This window comes from Haematobia irritans, chromosome 3, assembly GCF_050003625.1.
Source record: "Haematobia irritans isolate KBUSLIRL chromosome 3, ASM5000362v1, whole genome shotgun sequence".
NCBI lineage: Eukaryota > Metazoa > Arthropoda > Insecta > Diptera > Muscidae > Haematobia > Haematobia irritans.
In genome coordinates this window covers 115,321,992-115,339,244 of record NC_134399.1, presented here as the reverse complement: position 1 = coordinate 115,339,244, position 17,253 = coordinate 115,321,992, and the positions used below count along the sequence as shown (strand labels likewise).

Sequence of the window (17,253 nt, the reverse complement as noted above, 5' to 3'; positions counted from 1 at the left end):
TTTATTTCTATGGAAAATTCTGTCAAATATTTTTTTTTATAAAAAGTTTTGTCAAAATTTTATTTCTATAGAAAATTTTTGTAAAATATTATTTTTTGTTTCTTAGAAAATTTTGTCCAAATACAATTTCTATAGAAAATTTTGTAAAAATTTTATTTCTATGCAAATTGTTGTCAAAATTTTATTTCCAGAGAAAATTTTTTAACATTTCTATAGAACATTTTTGTCAAAATTGTACTTTTATAGAACATTTTGTCAGCATTTTATTTTTATGAAAAATTTTCTCAAAATTTTATTTCAATGGAAAATTTTGTCAAAATCTTATTTCCATAGAAAATTTTGTCAAAATTTTATTTCTAAGGAAAATTGTGTCAATATTTTATTTTTATAGAAAATGTTATCAAAATTTTATTTCTATACAAAGTTTTGTCAAAATTTTATTTCTATAGAAAATTTTCTTAAAATTGTATTTCTATGGAAAATTCTGTCAAAAACGTATTTCTATAGTAAATTTTGTCAAAATCTTATTTCCATAGAAAATTTTTGTCAAAATTGTACTTTTATAGAAAATTTTGTCAAAATTTTATTTCTACAAAAATTTTGTCAACATTTTATTTCTATGGAAAATTTTGTCAAAATCTTATTTCCTTAGAAAATTTTGTCAAAATTTTATTTCTATAGAAAATTTTGTCAAAATTTTATTTCTATAGAAAATTTTTGTCAAAATTGTACTTTTATAAAAAGTGTTGTCAAAATTTTATTTCTAAAGAAAATGTTGTCAAAATTTTATTTCTATGGAAAATTCTGTCAAATTTTTACTTCTATAAAAAGTTTTGTCAAAATTTTATTTCTATAGAAAATTTTCTTAAAATTTTATTTCTATAGAAAATTCTGTCACAAACGTATTTCCATAGTAAATTTTGTCAAAATTTTATTTCTTTAAAAAAAATTTTTTTCAATGTTTTATGTCTATAGAAATTTTTTTTTAAATATTATTTCTATAGAAAATTTTGTCAAAATGTTACTTCTATGGAAAATTTTATCAAAATTTTATTTCCATAGACAATTTCGTCAAAGCTTTATTTCAATAGAAAATTTTGTCCAAATATTATTCTATAGAACATTTTGTCAAAATTGTATTTCTATGGAAAATTTTGTCAACATTTTATTTCCATAGAAAATTTTGTCAAAATTTTATATCTATAGAAAATTTTGTCAAGATTTTATTTCTATAGTAAATTTTTGTCAGAATTGTACTTTTATAGAAAATTTTGTCAAAAGTTTTTCTCTATAGAAAATTTTTTGTCAAAATTGTACTTTTATAGAAATTTTTGTCAAAATTTTATTTCTATAGAACATTTTGTCAACATTTTATTTCTATGGAAATTTTTGTCAAAATCGTTTTTTTTCTTAGAAAATTTTGTCCAAATACAATTTCTATAGAAAATTTTGTAAAAATTTTATTTCTATGCAAATTGTTGTCAAAATTTTATTTCCATAGAAAACTTTGTCAAAATTTTATTTCCATAGAAAATTTTTTCAATGTTTTATTTCTATAGAAAATTTTGTCAAAATATTATTTCTATAGAAAATTTTGTCAAAATATTATTTCTTTAGAAAATTGTGTCAAAATATTATTTCTATAGAAAATTGTGTCAAACTGTTTCTATGGAAAATTTCGTCAAAAATTTATTTCTATGGGAAATTTTATCAAAATTTTAATTCCATAGAAAATTTTATTAAAATTTTATTTCTATAGAAAATTTTGTCAAAATTTTATTTCTATAGAAAATTTTGTCAAAATTTTATTTCTATAAAAAATGTTCTCAATATTTTATTTCTATATTAAATTTTGTCAAAATTTTATTTCTATGCAAAAAGTTGTCAAAATTTTATTTCCATAGAAAATTTTGTCAAAATTTTATTTCTATAAAAAATTTGTTCAATATTTTATTTCTATGGAAAATTTTGTCAAAATTTTATTTCTATAGAAAATTTTGTCAAAATTTTATTTCCATAGAAAATTTTGTCACAATTTTATTTCTATAGAAAAATTTGTCAAAAGTTTATTTCTATAGATAATTTTTGTCAAAATTTTAGAAGATATTCCTAAACGATATAGGTTAGTTATAGTGGCGGCCAGCTATTTTTAGGTTCATTTACACCATTGAGTTCATTATAGCATCACAAGTGGCGGATTTCTTCTTATCAATAAGTGCTGCACGATTCTATATTTGGCCCAATAACAAAGGACCTCCGATTTAGAGGCGAGTCCATCATTACTGAGATAAACCACCACAAAAGCAAATTGTGTGCATAGCATGCTAACCAGTGTCTCGATCTAACAAATATTATATATAGACTCTTTAAGGAGCAAATTTCATCCTATACGTTTGAAGTTAGGCAACTATGCGAACAAATGATTCATATCGATCCAAATTCGTATATAGCCCCCATATAAACAGATACCCAGATTTGATTTCCAGAGCCTCTTGGAAGAGCAAAGAAATGTTGGTATATGACCTCTAACGTCATGCAAAATTGGTCCCTATCGGTGCCATATAAACCGATTCTGATATAAGGATTCCGAAGCCTCTTGGACATTCAAATTTCATCCGATTCGGATGAAATTTGTAACCTGATGTTAATAAATTATCTCTAACAACCACGTATATTCCTTCTATGATAGTACCTATATGCGAATTAAAATAACTTCCTGTGTAGTTGAAATAAAGAACATCTTTGGGAGGACATTTTTGCTTTTAAAGTTGTGCCTTTAGAAGAACTTCCATTTTTTTTTGGCTAGGAACTCAAGTAATTCGATTGTGATTTTCCATCTGGTTTTCTGTTTCACGTTCAGCCTCATATATCTGATTTATGAATTTACTAATTTTTTTCATTGCAAAAGATCAGAAAGCATAATACTACCGTCCGAATACAAACCCACGTAAAATTCACTGGAGGCGATCGTAATTTTCAATATTTCCGGATCACATGTTAGAATCCAAACTATTTTTTGTATTAAATCCGAGGTACTTTGCGCACACGCTAACGATAATTTAACTGGATCCTACGGAGATTCATTAAAACTGGAGCATCTGATCAATTTTCTGTGCCCAGTTCATACTATCATTGCAGGATTTACTTCTAATTGTGACCAATGTCACATCAATATGAGTGTCCTGCCAGAAGACTTTTCATATATTAGGACTTCAAGGAAGACATCTTAATCGTCTTATAAGGCTATTCTCTCGCAGACTTACTTTCTTAGCTTGCTGATGCCTTACTTACATCATCCTTCCCGCATAGTATTTTCTTGATTCAACTTCGTTATTCCCCAAAGTCCTTTGGATCTTCTTCCTAATTTTCCAATTTCTTATCTACATTTTTGTGATACAACGCAAGTGAAGGTACTGGCGTAATAACAGTTGTATGCAGCTGATTGTAATAAATCCCATTTAATAGTTGTAATCATGGTACTTCAATAGACTTATCAATATTCTGGTCTTCCCACAATATGCTCTTTGTCCTGCCTTAGATTAATATTAATGCCAAATGGTTGAAATTTGAATTTAAGATCATCTTATGTTACTTGTATGTTATAAAAAAGTTTCTATTACCTTTTAAATAAATATTTAAAATTCGCATATAATTTTCCCCAATATATAATAGTAATATATATATATATATAATAGCTCCCCAATTCGACCAATATGTGTGGCACCTTCTTGTGTGTAATTCTTGGTATCTATTCTATTTAGGTTTTTAACGTTACTATTTTACATGTTTCCAACATTCTCTGGGCTTAGTTGGGCTATTTGCTTTTCGTTCATTCGTTGGTCAAATTTTCTCTCATGGTGGTGATGCATTTTTGGCATCTGGCCAAATAGTTTGTAATTTATATCATTTATTAATGCTGCCTCATTCGCAAGTGGTTTCATTCATCGCAATCCCCTTACCACGGAATTATCTCTATCCGACATTCTGGTGTTAGCTATTGAGGATAGACATAGACATAGAGGAGAAGACCCATTTTAGAGGGAAGTATATTTTTTTCCTGTGGCTTTGGTTTGGCATGCTAGGAATGCTTCTATACGAGATTCGAAAGACAAACACACGTTCTAATTTATACGCAAATATACGGATGGGGAAATGGGTTGAATACGAGAGATGGTAGAGGCCTTAATTTAATGTTTATAAAGTATAATTCTTTCCCGTAGAAGAAATTTTGAGACCAACGAAATAGTTTATAAGATGGCCACACCAGCCGAATGAGGACCCCAGATCACATACCAGAAGGATATAACCCAACTTCTATCCATCGGTGTACCAGTTATACACCGATGGATAGAAGTTGGGTCTGAGAACGGGACTGGACGTATGCAGATACCGAGATCTTATTCCGATTACCGGTCCATAACTCAATCCTGCAGTAGAAGTGCGTGCCACAACGGAATTTGCTAAATGGCCCAGAAATAACTCGTGGTCACAAAATGTGAACATTTGTACAGATTTCCGGTATTATTTAGAATGCAACCGAATGATCAACAAATACTCGGAATAGGGCAGGAGGCCGATAAATGAAATTTTGAAAAAAATTTCCACCGAAATAAAATGTTGACAAAATTTTCTATAGAAATAAAATTTTGACAAAATTTTCTATAGAAATATAATTTTGACAAAATTTTCTATCGAAATAACATTTTGACAAAATATTCTATAGAAATAAAATTTTGATAAAATTTTCAATATAAATAAAATTTTGATGAAATTTTGTAAAGAAATAAAATTTGGACAAAATTTTCTATAGAAAATGTTGACAAAATTTTCTATAGAAATAAAATTTTGACAAAATTTTCTATAGAAATAAAATGTTGACAAAATTTTCTATTGAAATAACATTTTGACAAAATATTCTATAGAAATAAAATTTTGAGAAAATTTTCAATATTAATAAAATTTTGATGAAATTTTGTAAAGAAATAAAATTTGGACAAAATTTTCTATAGAAATAAAATTTTGACAAAATTTTCATAGAAATAACATTTCGACACGAATTGCTATAGACACAAAATTTTCTTTAGAAATAAAATTTTCACAAAATTTTCTATAGAAATAGAATTTTAATAAAATTTTTCTATAGAAATAAAATTTTGAAAAAATTTTCTATAGTAATAAAATTTTGACAAAATTTTTCTATAGTAATAAAATTTTGACAAAGTTTTCTATAAAAATAAAATTTGACAAAATTTTTCAATAAAAATAAAATTTTTATGAAATTTTCTAAAGAAATAAAAATTTGATCAAATTTTCTAAAGAAATAAAACTTTGACAAAATTTACTTTAGAAATAAAATTTTGGTAAAATATTCTTTAGAAATAAAATTTTGAACATTTTTCTATAGAAATAAAATTTGAACAAAATTTTCTATAGAAATAAAATTTTGACAAAATTTTCATAGAAATAACATACACCGATGACACGAATTGCTGTAGACATAAAATTTTCTGAAGAAATAAAATTTTCACAAAATTTTCTTTAGAGATAAAAATTTTGACAAAATCTTCTTTACAAATAAAATTTGACAAAATTTTCTAAAGAAATGAAATTTTGACAAAGTTTTTTTATAGAAATAAAATTTTGACACAATTTTCTATAGAAATAAAATTTTGATAAAATTTTTTAAAGAACTAAAACTTTGACAAAATTTTCTTTAAAAGGAAAATTTTGGCAAAATATTCTTTAGAAATTAAATTTTCTTCAGAAATAAAATTTTAAAAATTTTCTAAAGAAATAAAATTTTTACAAGATTTTCTACAGAAATAAAATTTGAACCAAATATTCTACAGAAATAAAATTTTGAGAAAATTTCCAATAAAACTAAAATTTTGATGAAATTTTCTAAAGAAATAAAATTTTGACAAAATTTTCTTAAGAAATAAAAATTTGACAAAATTTTCTATAGAAAAATAAATTTGACACAACTTTCTATAGTAATAAAATTTCGGTAAAATTTTCTAAAAAAATAAAATTTTCTTTAGAAATAAAATTTTGAAAAAAAAAATTTATAGAAATAAATTTTTGATCACATTTTCTATATAAATAAAATTTTAACAAAATTTTATATAAAAATAAAATATTGACAAAATTTCCTATAGAAATAAAATTTTAACAAAATTTCGACCACATTTTCTATATAAATAAAATTTTCGTAGAAATAATTTTGATAAAATTTTCTTTGAAAAAAAATTTGATCAAATTTTCTTGGAAATAAAATTTTGATAACATTTTCTTAGAAATACAGTTTTGACAACATTTTCTTTAGAAATAAAAGTTTGAAAAAATTTTGTATAGAAATAAAATTTTGGCAAAATTATCTGTAGCTATAAAATTTTGACAAAATTTTCTATAGACATAAAATTTTGACAAAATTTTCTATAGAAATAAAATTTTGACAAAATTTTCTATAGAAATAAAAGTTTGACAAAATATTCTATAGAAATAAAATTTTGACAAAATATTCTATAGAAATAAAATTTTGACAAAATTTTCTATAGAAATAAAATTTTGACAAAATTTTCTATGGAAATAAAATTTTGACAAAATTTTCTATAGCAATAAAATTTTGACAAAATATTCTATAGAAATAAAATTTTGCCAAAATATTCTATAGAAAAATAAATTTGACACAATTTTCTATAGAAATAAAATTTCGATAAAATTTTCTAAAGAAATAAAATTTTCTTTAGAAATAAAATTTTTTTTGTAGAAATAAATTTTTGACCACATTTTCTATATAAAATTTTCCAAAGACATAAAAGTTTGACAAAATTTACTTTAGAAATGAAATTTTGGCAAAATATTCTTTAGAAATAAAATTTTCTTCAGAAATAAAATTTTGAAAATTTTTCTATAGAAATAAAATTTGAACAAAATTTTCTATAGAAATAAAATTTTGACAACATTTTCAAAGAAATAACATTTTGACACGAATTGCTGTAGACATAAAGTTTTCTAAAGAAATAAAATTTTCACAAAATTTTCTTTAGAAATAAATTTTCACAAAATTTTCTTTAGAAATAAAATTTTGACAAAATTTTCTTTAAAAATAAAATTTTGACACAGTTTTCTAAAGAAATGAAAGTTTGACAAAGTTTTCTATAGAAATAAAATTTTGACACAATTTTCCATAAAAATAAAATTTTGATAAAATTTCCTAAAGAACCAAAACTTTGGAAAAAAAATATTCTTTAGAAATAAAATTTTCTGCAGAAATAAAGTTTTGAAAATTTTCTTCAGAAATAAAATTTTGACAAAGTTTTCTATAGAAATAAAATTTTGACCAAATATTCTACAGAAATAAAATTTTGAGAAAATTTTCAATAAAAATAAAATTTTGATGAAATTTTCTAAAGAAATAAAATTTTGATAAAATTTTCTAAAGAAATACAATTTTGATGAAATTTTCTAAAGAAATAAAATTTTGACAAAATTTTCTTAAGAAATAAAGTTTTGATGAAATTTTCTAAAGAAATAAAATTTTGACAAAATTTTCTTAAGAAATAAAATTTTTACAAAATTTTCTAAAGAAAAACAAATTTGACACAATTTTCTATAGAAATAAAATTTCGATCAAATTTTCTAAAGAAATAAAATTTTGATAAAATTTTCTTTAGAAATAAAATTTTGAAAAATTTTTTGTATATAAATAAAATTTTAACAAAATTTTATATAAAAAAAATATTGACAAAATTCTCTATAGATATAAAATTTTAACAAAAGTTTGACCACATTTTCTATATAAATAAAATTTCTTAGAAATAATTTTGATAAAATTTTCTTAGAAAAAAAATTTGATACAATTTTCTTGGAAAATTTTGATAACATTTTCTTAGAAATACAATTTTGACAAAATTTTCTATAGAAAAATAAATTTGACACAATTTTCTACAGAAATAAAAATTTGGCAAAATTATCTGTAGCAATAAAATTTGGAACAAAATTTTTCTTTAAAAACAAAATTTTGATAAAATTTTCTTTAGAAATTAAATTTTGACAAAATATTCTATAGAAATAAAATTGTCACAAAATATTCTATAGATTTAAAATTTAAACAAAATTTTATACAAAAATAAAATATTGACAAAATTTTCTATAGAAATAAAATTGTCACAAAATATTCTATAGATATAAAATTTAAACAAAATTTTATATAAAAATAAAATATTGACAAAATTTTCTATAGAAATAAAATTTTGACCAAATTTTCTATGTAAAGTGTTAACAAAATGTTCTACAGAAATAAAATTGTGAAAAAATTTTCTATACAAATAAAATGTGGACAAAGTTTTCTATAGAAAAAAAAAAATTTTAACAAAATTGTATATAAAAATGTTGAGAAAATCTTTTATAGAAATGAAATGTGGACAAAGTTTTCTATAAAAATAAAATTTTTACAATTTTTTTTATAGAAATATTTGTTTTAAAGCAGGGCCCTGACATAGAAAGTTAAAGGTCCAATGTATATCATTAAGCGGCAACCCTCTATTTCACAAAAGCCGATTTAACTCTATTTTAGGTCATTGAAGTATTATGTTTGGAGAAAGCTTCTACAATTTACCAACATTTTTCTTATTGGAAGGTTCACTGTTTTTGCAGTGTATGCAAAGTCGAGAGCGCGTGATAAACAAATTAAGTTAAGGCCCTCCAAAATTACCCCACTGAGACCATACATTCACTTGCTAATCTAGAAAAATTAAATAACGTGATTCTTTGGTTTTTGGCTTGTTTTACATTAACATTCGAGCAGGGTTGCTGCTGTTTGGCCGTAATGCTGTAGACCACGACGAAAACTGACCATCATGTACATTCACAGAAGACAGCAATTGCTGCTAGCTACTTCTACAAATGTGTTATATCCGTATCCGAAAGTGTGTATGTGTGTGTGTGCCATAAACCTAAAACTACAACTGTTTCTAAAATGTGGCCATAGTTCTTTGCATTTATTATTCGGTTCTTGAGTTCTTTCGTTTGTTTTCTTATCTACTCCGGTTAAGAAGATGGACTCATGCTTCATGTTATAATTATTTTAATTAAATTGTTTCGTATAGCAATAGCAATAAATGATTTTAATACCAAATAATGACCCATTTCAATTTCTAACGTTTTTCTTTTCATTTGTTATTTTTGTTAAATTTTCTCTTCTCTTATTTCTTTTCTGGTCTACAACAGATAGAAGACATCGTGGAATTAAGCTAAGCAACAAAACTCTTAAGACGTGGTGCGGATTTAATTTTAATTGATCGACCGGCAAGACTACAGCTAAACCATACCAGAAGAGAAGGAGATAAAATTTTTAATTATTAAATTTTAATTTCGTTACGTTTATTTTACTTTTGTGGTAAGTGAAATTTATGATCGGAAAATTTTTGTAATGTTATCTATGGAAATATACTTGGAATAAGAGGGAAATTAAAAATAGTATAAAAGCCATATCCATATCATCAATCCATAATGAGAAAGACTTTATTTATGGAAATCGGATCTTGTGAAATATATACAGCTAAATATTATTACCAAAAAAAGAAAGTTTACTTGGAACCAAAGAAAGGTAACCTTTCATTGGGGATAGAAAGATGCGGTTCTTTAAAAAAACGAAAATTTTTGGAAAGCTATCTGGATTTAAATCTAGGCCATATAAAATTAAAATTAGGACACAGATCTCATATATCGAATTTTAATTCTCTCTTTGTGATTAACTAACAAGGCTGTTCATGCACCGATAAAGGCAATTTAAAAATTCAAATTTTCAAAAAATTTAGCCCCTCTCCTCCTACCAGATATCGAAAAATCATTTACACTGTATTAATTTAATCACACCCAGAAAATAGTGAACCCACCAGGAAGGAAAATGTATTTTTATTTTAGAACATTTTAACTAAAATTCCAATACTAATTGTAACATGACATACATAACCCAGCAAAAAAAATTTGAAAGTTCTTCTCAAGGCACAACTTTAAAAGAACTTCAAACAAGTATATAGGGCCGTAAGTTCGGCCAGGCCGAAGCTTATGTACCCACCATCATGGATTGCGTAGAAGCTTCTTCTAAACACTGCCATCCACAATCGAATTACTTAAGTTGCGGTAACGCTTGCCGATGGCAAGGCATCTTAAAACCTCCTAACACCATCTTCTAAATTGTATGACAAAATTTTCTATAGAAAGAAAATTTTGAGAAAAATTTCTACAGAAATAAAATTTTAACAAAATTTTCTATAGAAATAAACTTTTGACAAAATTTTCTATAGAAATAAAATCTTGGTAGATTATTTTTGGCTCGAGTGGCAACCATGATTATGAACCGAATAAAATTTGAACAAAATTTTCTATAGAAATAAAATTTTGACAAAATTTTCTATAGAAATAAAATTTTGACAATGATGAAAATTTTATTATGAACCGAATAATATTTTAGCACAATTTTCTCTAGAAATAAAATTTTGACAAAATTTTCTATAGAAATAAAATTTTGACAAAATTTTCTATAGAAAAAAATTTTGGTAGATTATTTTTGGCTCTAGTGGCAACCATGATTATGGACCGATATGGACCAATTTTTGTGTGATTGGACCAATTTTGGTATGGTTGTTAGCGACCATATACTAACACCACGTTCCTAATTTGAACCGGATCGGATGAATTTTGCTCCTCCAAGAGGCTCCGGAGGTCAAATCTGGAGAACGCTTTATATGGGGGCTATATATAATTATGGACCGATATGGACCAATTCTGGCACGGTTGTTAAAGATCATATACTAACACCATGTTCCAAATTACAAACGGATTGGATGAAATTTGCTTCTCTTGGAGACTTCGCAAGCCAAATCTGGGGATCGTTTTATATGGGGGCTATATATAATTATGAACCGATGTGGACCAATTTTTGCATGGTTGTTAGAGACCATATACCAATATCATGTACCAAATTTCAGGCGGATCGGATGAAATTTGCTTCTCTTTGAGGCTCCGCAACCCAAATCTGGGGATCGGTTTATATGGGCGCTTTATATAATTATGGACCGATGTGGACCAATTTTTGCATGGTTGTTAGAGACCATATACCAATACCATGTACCAAATTTCAGCCGGATCGGATGCAATTTGCTTCTCTTTGAGGCTGTGCAAGCCAAATCTGGAGATCGGTTTATATGGGGGCTATATATAATTATGGACCGATGTGGACCAATTTTTGCATGGTTGTTAGAGACCATATACCAACACCATATACCAAATTTCAGCCGGATCGGATGAAATTTGCTTCTCCTTTAGGCTCCGCAAGCCAAATCTGGGGATCGGTTTATATGGGGGCTATATATAATTATGGACCGATGTGGACCAATTTTTGCACGGTTGTTAGAGACCATATACCAACACCATGTACCAAATTTCAGCCGGATCGGATGAAATATGCTTCTCTTAGAGGCTCCACAAGATAAATCTGGGGATCGGTTTATATGGGGGCTATATATAATTATAGACCGATATGGACCAATTTTTGCATGGTTGTTAGAGACCATATATCAACATCATGTACCAAATTTCAGCCGGATCGGATGAAATTTGCTTCTCTTTTAGGCTCCGCAAGCCAAATCTGGGGATCGGTTTATATGGGGGCTATATATAATTATGGACCGATGTGGACCAATTTTTGCATGGTTGGTAGAGATCATATACTAATAGCATGTACCAAATTTCAGCCGGATCGGATGAAATATGCTTCTGTTAGAGGCTCTACAAGCCAAATCTGAGGGTCCCTTTATATGGGGGCTATACATAAAAGTGGACCGATATGGCCCATTTTCAATACCATCTGACCTACATCGATAACAACTACTTGTGCCAAGTTTCAAGTCGATAGCTTGTTTCGTTCGGAAGTTATCGTGATTTCAACAGACGGACGGACGGACGTACGGACGGACATGCTTAGATCGACTCAGAATTTCACCACGACCCAGAATATATATACTTTATGGGGTCTTACAGCAATATTTCGATGTGTTACAAACGGAATGACAAAGTTAATATACCCCCATCCTATGATGGAGGGTATAAAAATGCTCTCCCAAAGATGTTCTTTATTTTAATTGAAGAGGAATTTTTTTATAACCCGCTTTTTATACCCTGCACAACACTGTGCAACAGGGTATTATAAGTTAGTGCATATGTTTGCAACACCCAGAAGGCAACGAGATAGACACATGGTGTCTTTGGCAAAAATGCTCAGGATGGGCTCCTGAGTCGATATAACCATGTCCGTCTGTCCGTGAACACATTTTTGTAATCAAAGTCTTGGTCGCAGTTTTAGTACATTCGACTTAAATTTTGGCACAAGTATGTGTTTTGGCTCAGAATAGAACCCTATTGATTTCGGAAGAAATCGGTTCAGATTTAGATATAGCTCCCATATATATATTTCGCCCGATATGAACTTATATGGCCCCAGAAGCCAGAGTTTTACCCTAATTTGCTTAAAATTTTGCACAAGAGAAACAATTAGTACTATAGTCAAGTGTGCCAAATTTTATTGAAATCGGTTCAGATTTAGATATACCTCCCATATATATATTTCGCCCGATATGGACTAATACGGTCCCAGAAGCCAGACTTTTACCCCAATTTGGTTGAAATTTTGCACTAGGAGTACAATTAGTAGTGTAGTCAAGTGTGCCAAATTTTATTGAAATCTGTTCAGATTTAGATATAGCTCCCATATATATCGTTCGCCCGATTTCCACTCATATGACCACAGAGGCCAATTTTTTGCTCCGATTTAGTTGAAATTTTGCACAGGGAGTAGAATTAGGATTGTAGCTATGCGTGCCAAATTTGGTTGAAATCGGTTCAGATTTAGATATATCTCCCATATATAGCTTTCGCCCGATTTACACTCATATGACCACAGAGGCCAATTTTTAACTCCGATTTAGTTGAAATTTTGCACAGGAAGTAGAATTAGCATTGTAGCTATGCGTGCCAAATTTGGTTGAAATCGGTTCAGATTTAGATATAGCTCCCATATATATGTTTGTCTGATTTCGACAAAAATGGTCAAAATACCAAAATTTTCCTTGTTAAATCGCCACTGCTTAGTCGAAAAGTTGTAAAAATTACTCTAATTTTCCTAAACTTCTAATACATATATATCGAGCGATAAATCATAAATAAAGTTTTGCGAAGTTTCCTTAAAATTGCTTCAGATTCAAATGTTTTCCATATTTGTTTAGCCGACTTAAATTTTGAGTCTATAGATTTTGTAAAAGTCTATCAAATTCTGTCCAAATCGAGTGATATTTAAATATATGTATTTGGGACAAACCTTTATATATAGCACCCAACACATTTGACGGATGTGATATGTTATCGAAAATTTAGATCTACAAAGTGGTGCAGGGTATAATATAGTCGGCCCCGCCCGACTTTAGACTTTTCTTACTTGTTTAATACCAAAATAGAACCGTTTACTTTCTACACTTGCTCGCATCTCAAATCACTTAAATGTTTCCATTTTAATAAGCATCTCCAATTTCTACTTCCGTTATTGTTATAACACTGTGTGAATGCAGTTTTCAGCTGCAGAGATTTGTAAAACTTTTGATTTTTATTGAAATGTCGCGTGTGTGAGTATGAAATATAATTTACGGTTATAAAGCCAATAAAAAATGGTTTGATTCATTTTTGTGAATCAAATCTGTGTCATATACGAGAGCTTCTAATCTTTAATACCTCATGTGTACATATATACATACATCTCGTTGGCGAGACGAAAAGAAAGATTGAAAGCAATGGGAATTTATGAAGCCTCAACATCAGCAGTTGCCATAAATTCCAGATCTTGCAATCTGCGTTCAAACTTAGAGCTATACACACGCTTCGCTCTGTTACAATGAAGTTGTAAAAATACCGCCAACTGTTGCAACGAATGTTCGAATGAAACGGTACACAACAACACCTGAATGACACCAACCCCAACAATCGTGTCATGATTGTTTAATGATCTCTCACATGCTACAACAAATCATCGTTAGACGAGGTGTATCGAAATGATTTAAATAAGGCGGAATGTTAACGGTCTTGAATGTTAATCGCTTCACGTGAATTATGAGTAGGTAGGGGTGATGAAAAATTTGATCGAAACGAATGTGACAAATTGTGATCGTAAATCACCTCGAAACTGATGGCGATGCGTGGAAGTAGTTATTGACTGAAATGGTTATAGAATTCCCAAACTAAATTAAATGAAATATTTTTTGGGGAGGACAGGGTAAAAATTGGTAAAAATGTCTTTACGCATCTGACAATAACGTCTCCCGTCGTATGCCAGACTCGATCGATATCGATAATATGGGCAAAAAAAAAAACCAACCCTTTTTAGTTCCAATTTTTGTTATTATTATGAAAAAAATGTATATACTTCGAAGAAGTGTTTCACAATTTTATTTTAGAAGTTTATTTAAATTTTTGTCAAAATTTTATTTCTATAGAAAATTATATCAAAATTTTATTTCTATAGAAAATTATATCAAAATTTTATTTCTATAGAAAATTTAGCCAAATTTTATTTCTATAGACAATTTTGTCAAAATTTTATTTCTATTGAAAATATTGTCAAAATTTTATTTCTATAGAAAATTTTGCAAAAAATTTTTTCTATAGAAAATTTTATTTCTAGAGTTTGTAGGGCTTGAGGTCATGTTGTAATAAAACAAAATAAAATCTTAGTTTTTCATTTTATTTTTAATTTTTTCCAATATTTCGAACACCATCGTTGTCCGTCCTCGGGGAAATTAAATTTTTTAATAAGACAAAGTCGCTTGCTCGCCATTGCGTTTGAGTTTACACTCAAAATTTTCTATAGAAATAAAATTTTGACAAAATTTTCAAATTTTATTTCTATAGAAAATTTTGTCAAAATTTTATTTCTATAGAAATTTTTGTCAAAATTTTATTTCTATAGAAAATATTGTCATATATTTATTTCTATAGAAAAATTTGTCAACTTTTTATTTCTATAGAAAATTTTGTCAAAATTTTATTGCTATAGAAAATTTTATTACAATGTTTTTTTCTATAGAAAATTTTGTTAAAATTTTCTATAGAAATAAAATTTTAACAAAATTTTCAAATTTTATTTGTATAGAAAGTTTTATCAAAATTTTATTTCTATAGAAAATTTTGTCAAAATTTTATTTTTATAGAAAATTTCGTCAAAATTTTATTGCTATAGAAAACTTTGTCAAAATTTTATTTCGAAGAAATTTTTGTCAAAATTGTATATCTATAGAAGATTTTGCCAAAAATTTTATTTCTGTATCAAATTTTGTCAAAATTATATTTCAAATTTTGTCAAAATTGCATTTCTATAGAAAATTTTTACGATATTTATAAGCTTTTATCAAACCTTAATTTCTTTAAAAAAATTTTTGGCAAAATTTTATTTCTATTGAAAATTTCGTCAAAAAATTTTATTTTTATAAAAAACTTTGTCAAAATCTTATTTCTATAGAAAATTTTTGTTAAAATTTTATTTCTGTAGAAAATATTGTTAAAATTGTATTTCTATAGAAAATTTTTGTCAAAATTTTATTTCTATAGAAAATTTTGTCAAAATTAATTTTTATAGAAAATTTCGTCAAAATTTTATTTCTATAGAAAACTTCGTTAAAATTTTATGTCTAAGAAATTTTTATCAAAATTTCATATCAATATGAGATTTTTCCAAAATTTTATTTCTGTAGCAAATTTTGTCAATATTTTATTTCAAATTTTGTCAAAATTTTATTTCTGTAGAAATTTTTGTCAAAATTTTATTTCTAAAGAAAATTTTGTCACAATTTTATTTCTATAGAAAATTTTGTCAAAATTATATTTCTTTAGAAAATTTTGTCAACGTTTTATTTCTATAGAAAATTTTGTCAAAATTTTATTTCTATAGAAAATTGTGTCAAAATTTTATTGTTATAGAAAATTTTGTCAAAATTATATTTCTATAGAAAATTGTGTCAAAATTTTATTTAAGTTTGTTACAATTTTATTTCTATATAAGCTTTTATCAAACCTTAATTTCTTTAAAAAAAAATTTGGCAAAATTTTATTTACATAGGGAATTTTATCAACATTTTATTTGTATAGAAAATGTTGTCAACATTGCTTTCCTATTGAAAATTTTGTCAAAAAATTTTATTTTTATAAAAAACTTTGTCACAATCTTATTTCTATAGAAAATTTTTATTAATATTTTATTTCTATAGAAAATTTTGTTAATTTTTTTTTCTATAGAAAATTTTTGTCAAAATTCTATTTCTATAGAAAATTTTGTCAAAATTTTATTTTTATAGAAAATTTCGTCAAAATTTTATTGCTATAGAAAACTTTGTCAAAATTTTATTTCGAAGAAATTTGTGTCAAAATTGTATATCTGTAGAAGATTTTGCGAAAAATTTTATTTCTGTATCAAATTTTGTCAAAATTGCATTTCTATAGAAAATTTTTGCGATATTTTTTTTTCAAATTTTGTGAAAATTTTATTTCTGTAGGTATTTTTGTCAAAGTTTTATTTCTATAGAAGATTTTGTCAACATTGTTTTCTATTCCAACTATTGTCAAAATTTTATTTCTATTTCTATTATTTTGTCAAATCTTTTTTTTCTATAGAAAATTTTGTCAAAATTTTATTTCTATAGAAAATTTTGTCAAAAGTTTATTTCTATAGAAGGTTTTGTCAAAGTTTTATTTCTATAGAAAATTTTGTCAAAATTTTATTTCTATAGAAAATTTTATCAAAATTTTATTTTTATAGAAAATTTTGACAAAATTTTATTTCTATAGAAAACTACGTCAAAATTTTATTTCTAAGAAATTTTTATCAAAATGTTATATCTATGGAAGATTTTGCCAATATTTTATTTCTGTAGCAAATTTTGTCAAAATTATATTTAAAATTTTAGCAAAATTGCATTTCTATATATAATTTTGTCAAAGTTTTATTTCTGTAGAAATTTTTGACAAAATTTTATATCTATAGAAAATTTTGCCAAAATTTTATTTCTATAGAAAATTTTGTCAAAACTTTATTTCTATAGAAAATTTTGTCAAAAAATTTTATTTCTATAGAAAATTTTGTCAAAAAAATTTATTTCTATAGAACATTTTGTCAAAATTTTATTTAATTTTGTTACAATTTTATTTCTATAT

At 25.9% G+C, this 17,253-nt stretch overlaps 1 protein-coding gene across 2 annotated transcripts in view; it reads left to right on the top strand.

The window, feature by feature from the left end:
* Positions 1 to 17,253, top strand: part of m (zona pellucida domain-containing protein miniature) — a 271,195-nt gene that overhangs the window by 37,395 nt on the left and 216,547 nt on the right. For both annotated transcript variants that reach the window (XM_075299790.1, XM_075299791.1), the window contains exon 2: positions 9,232 to 9,400. The gene's annotated coding sequence lies outside the window, so the exon portion shown is untranslated. The remainder of the gene's footprint in view (positions 1 to 9,231; positions 9,401 to 17,253) is intronic.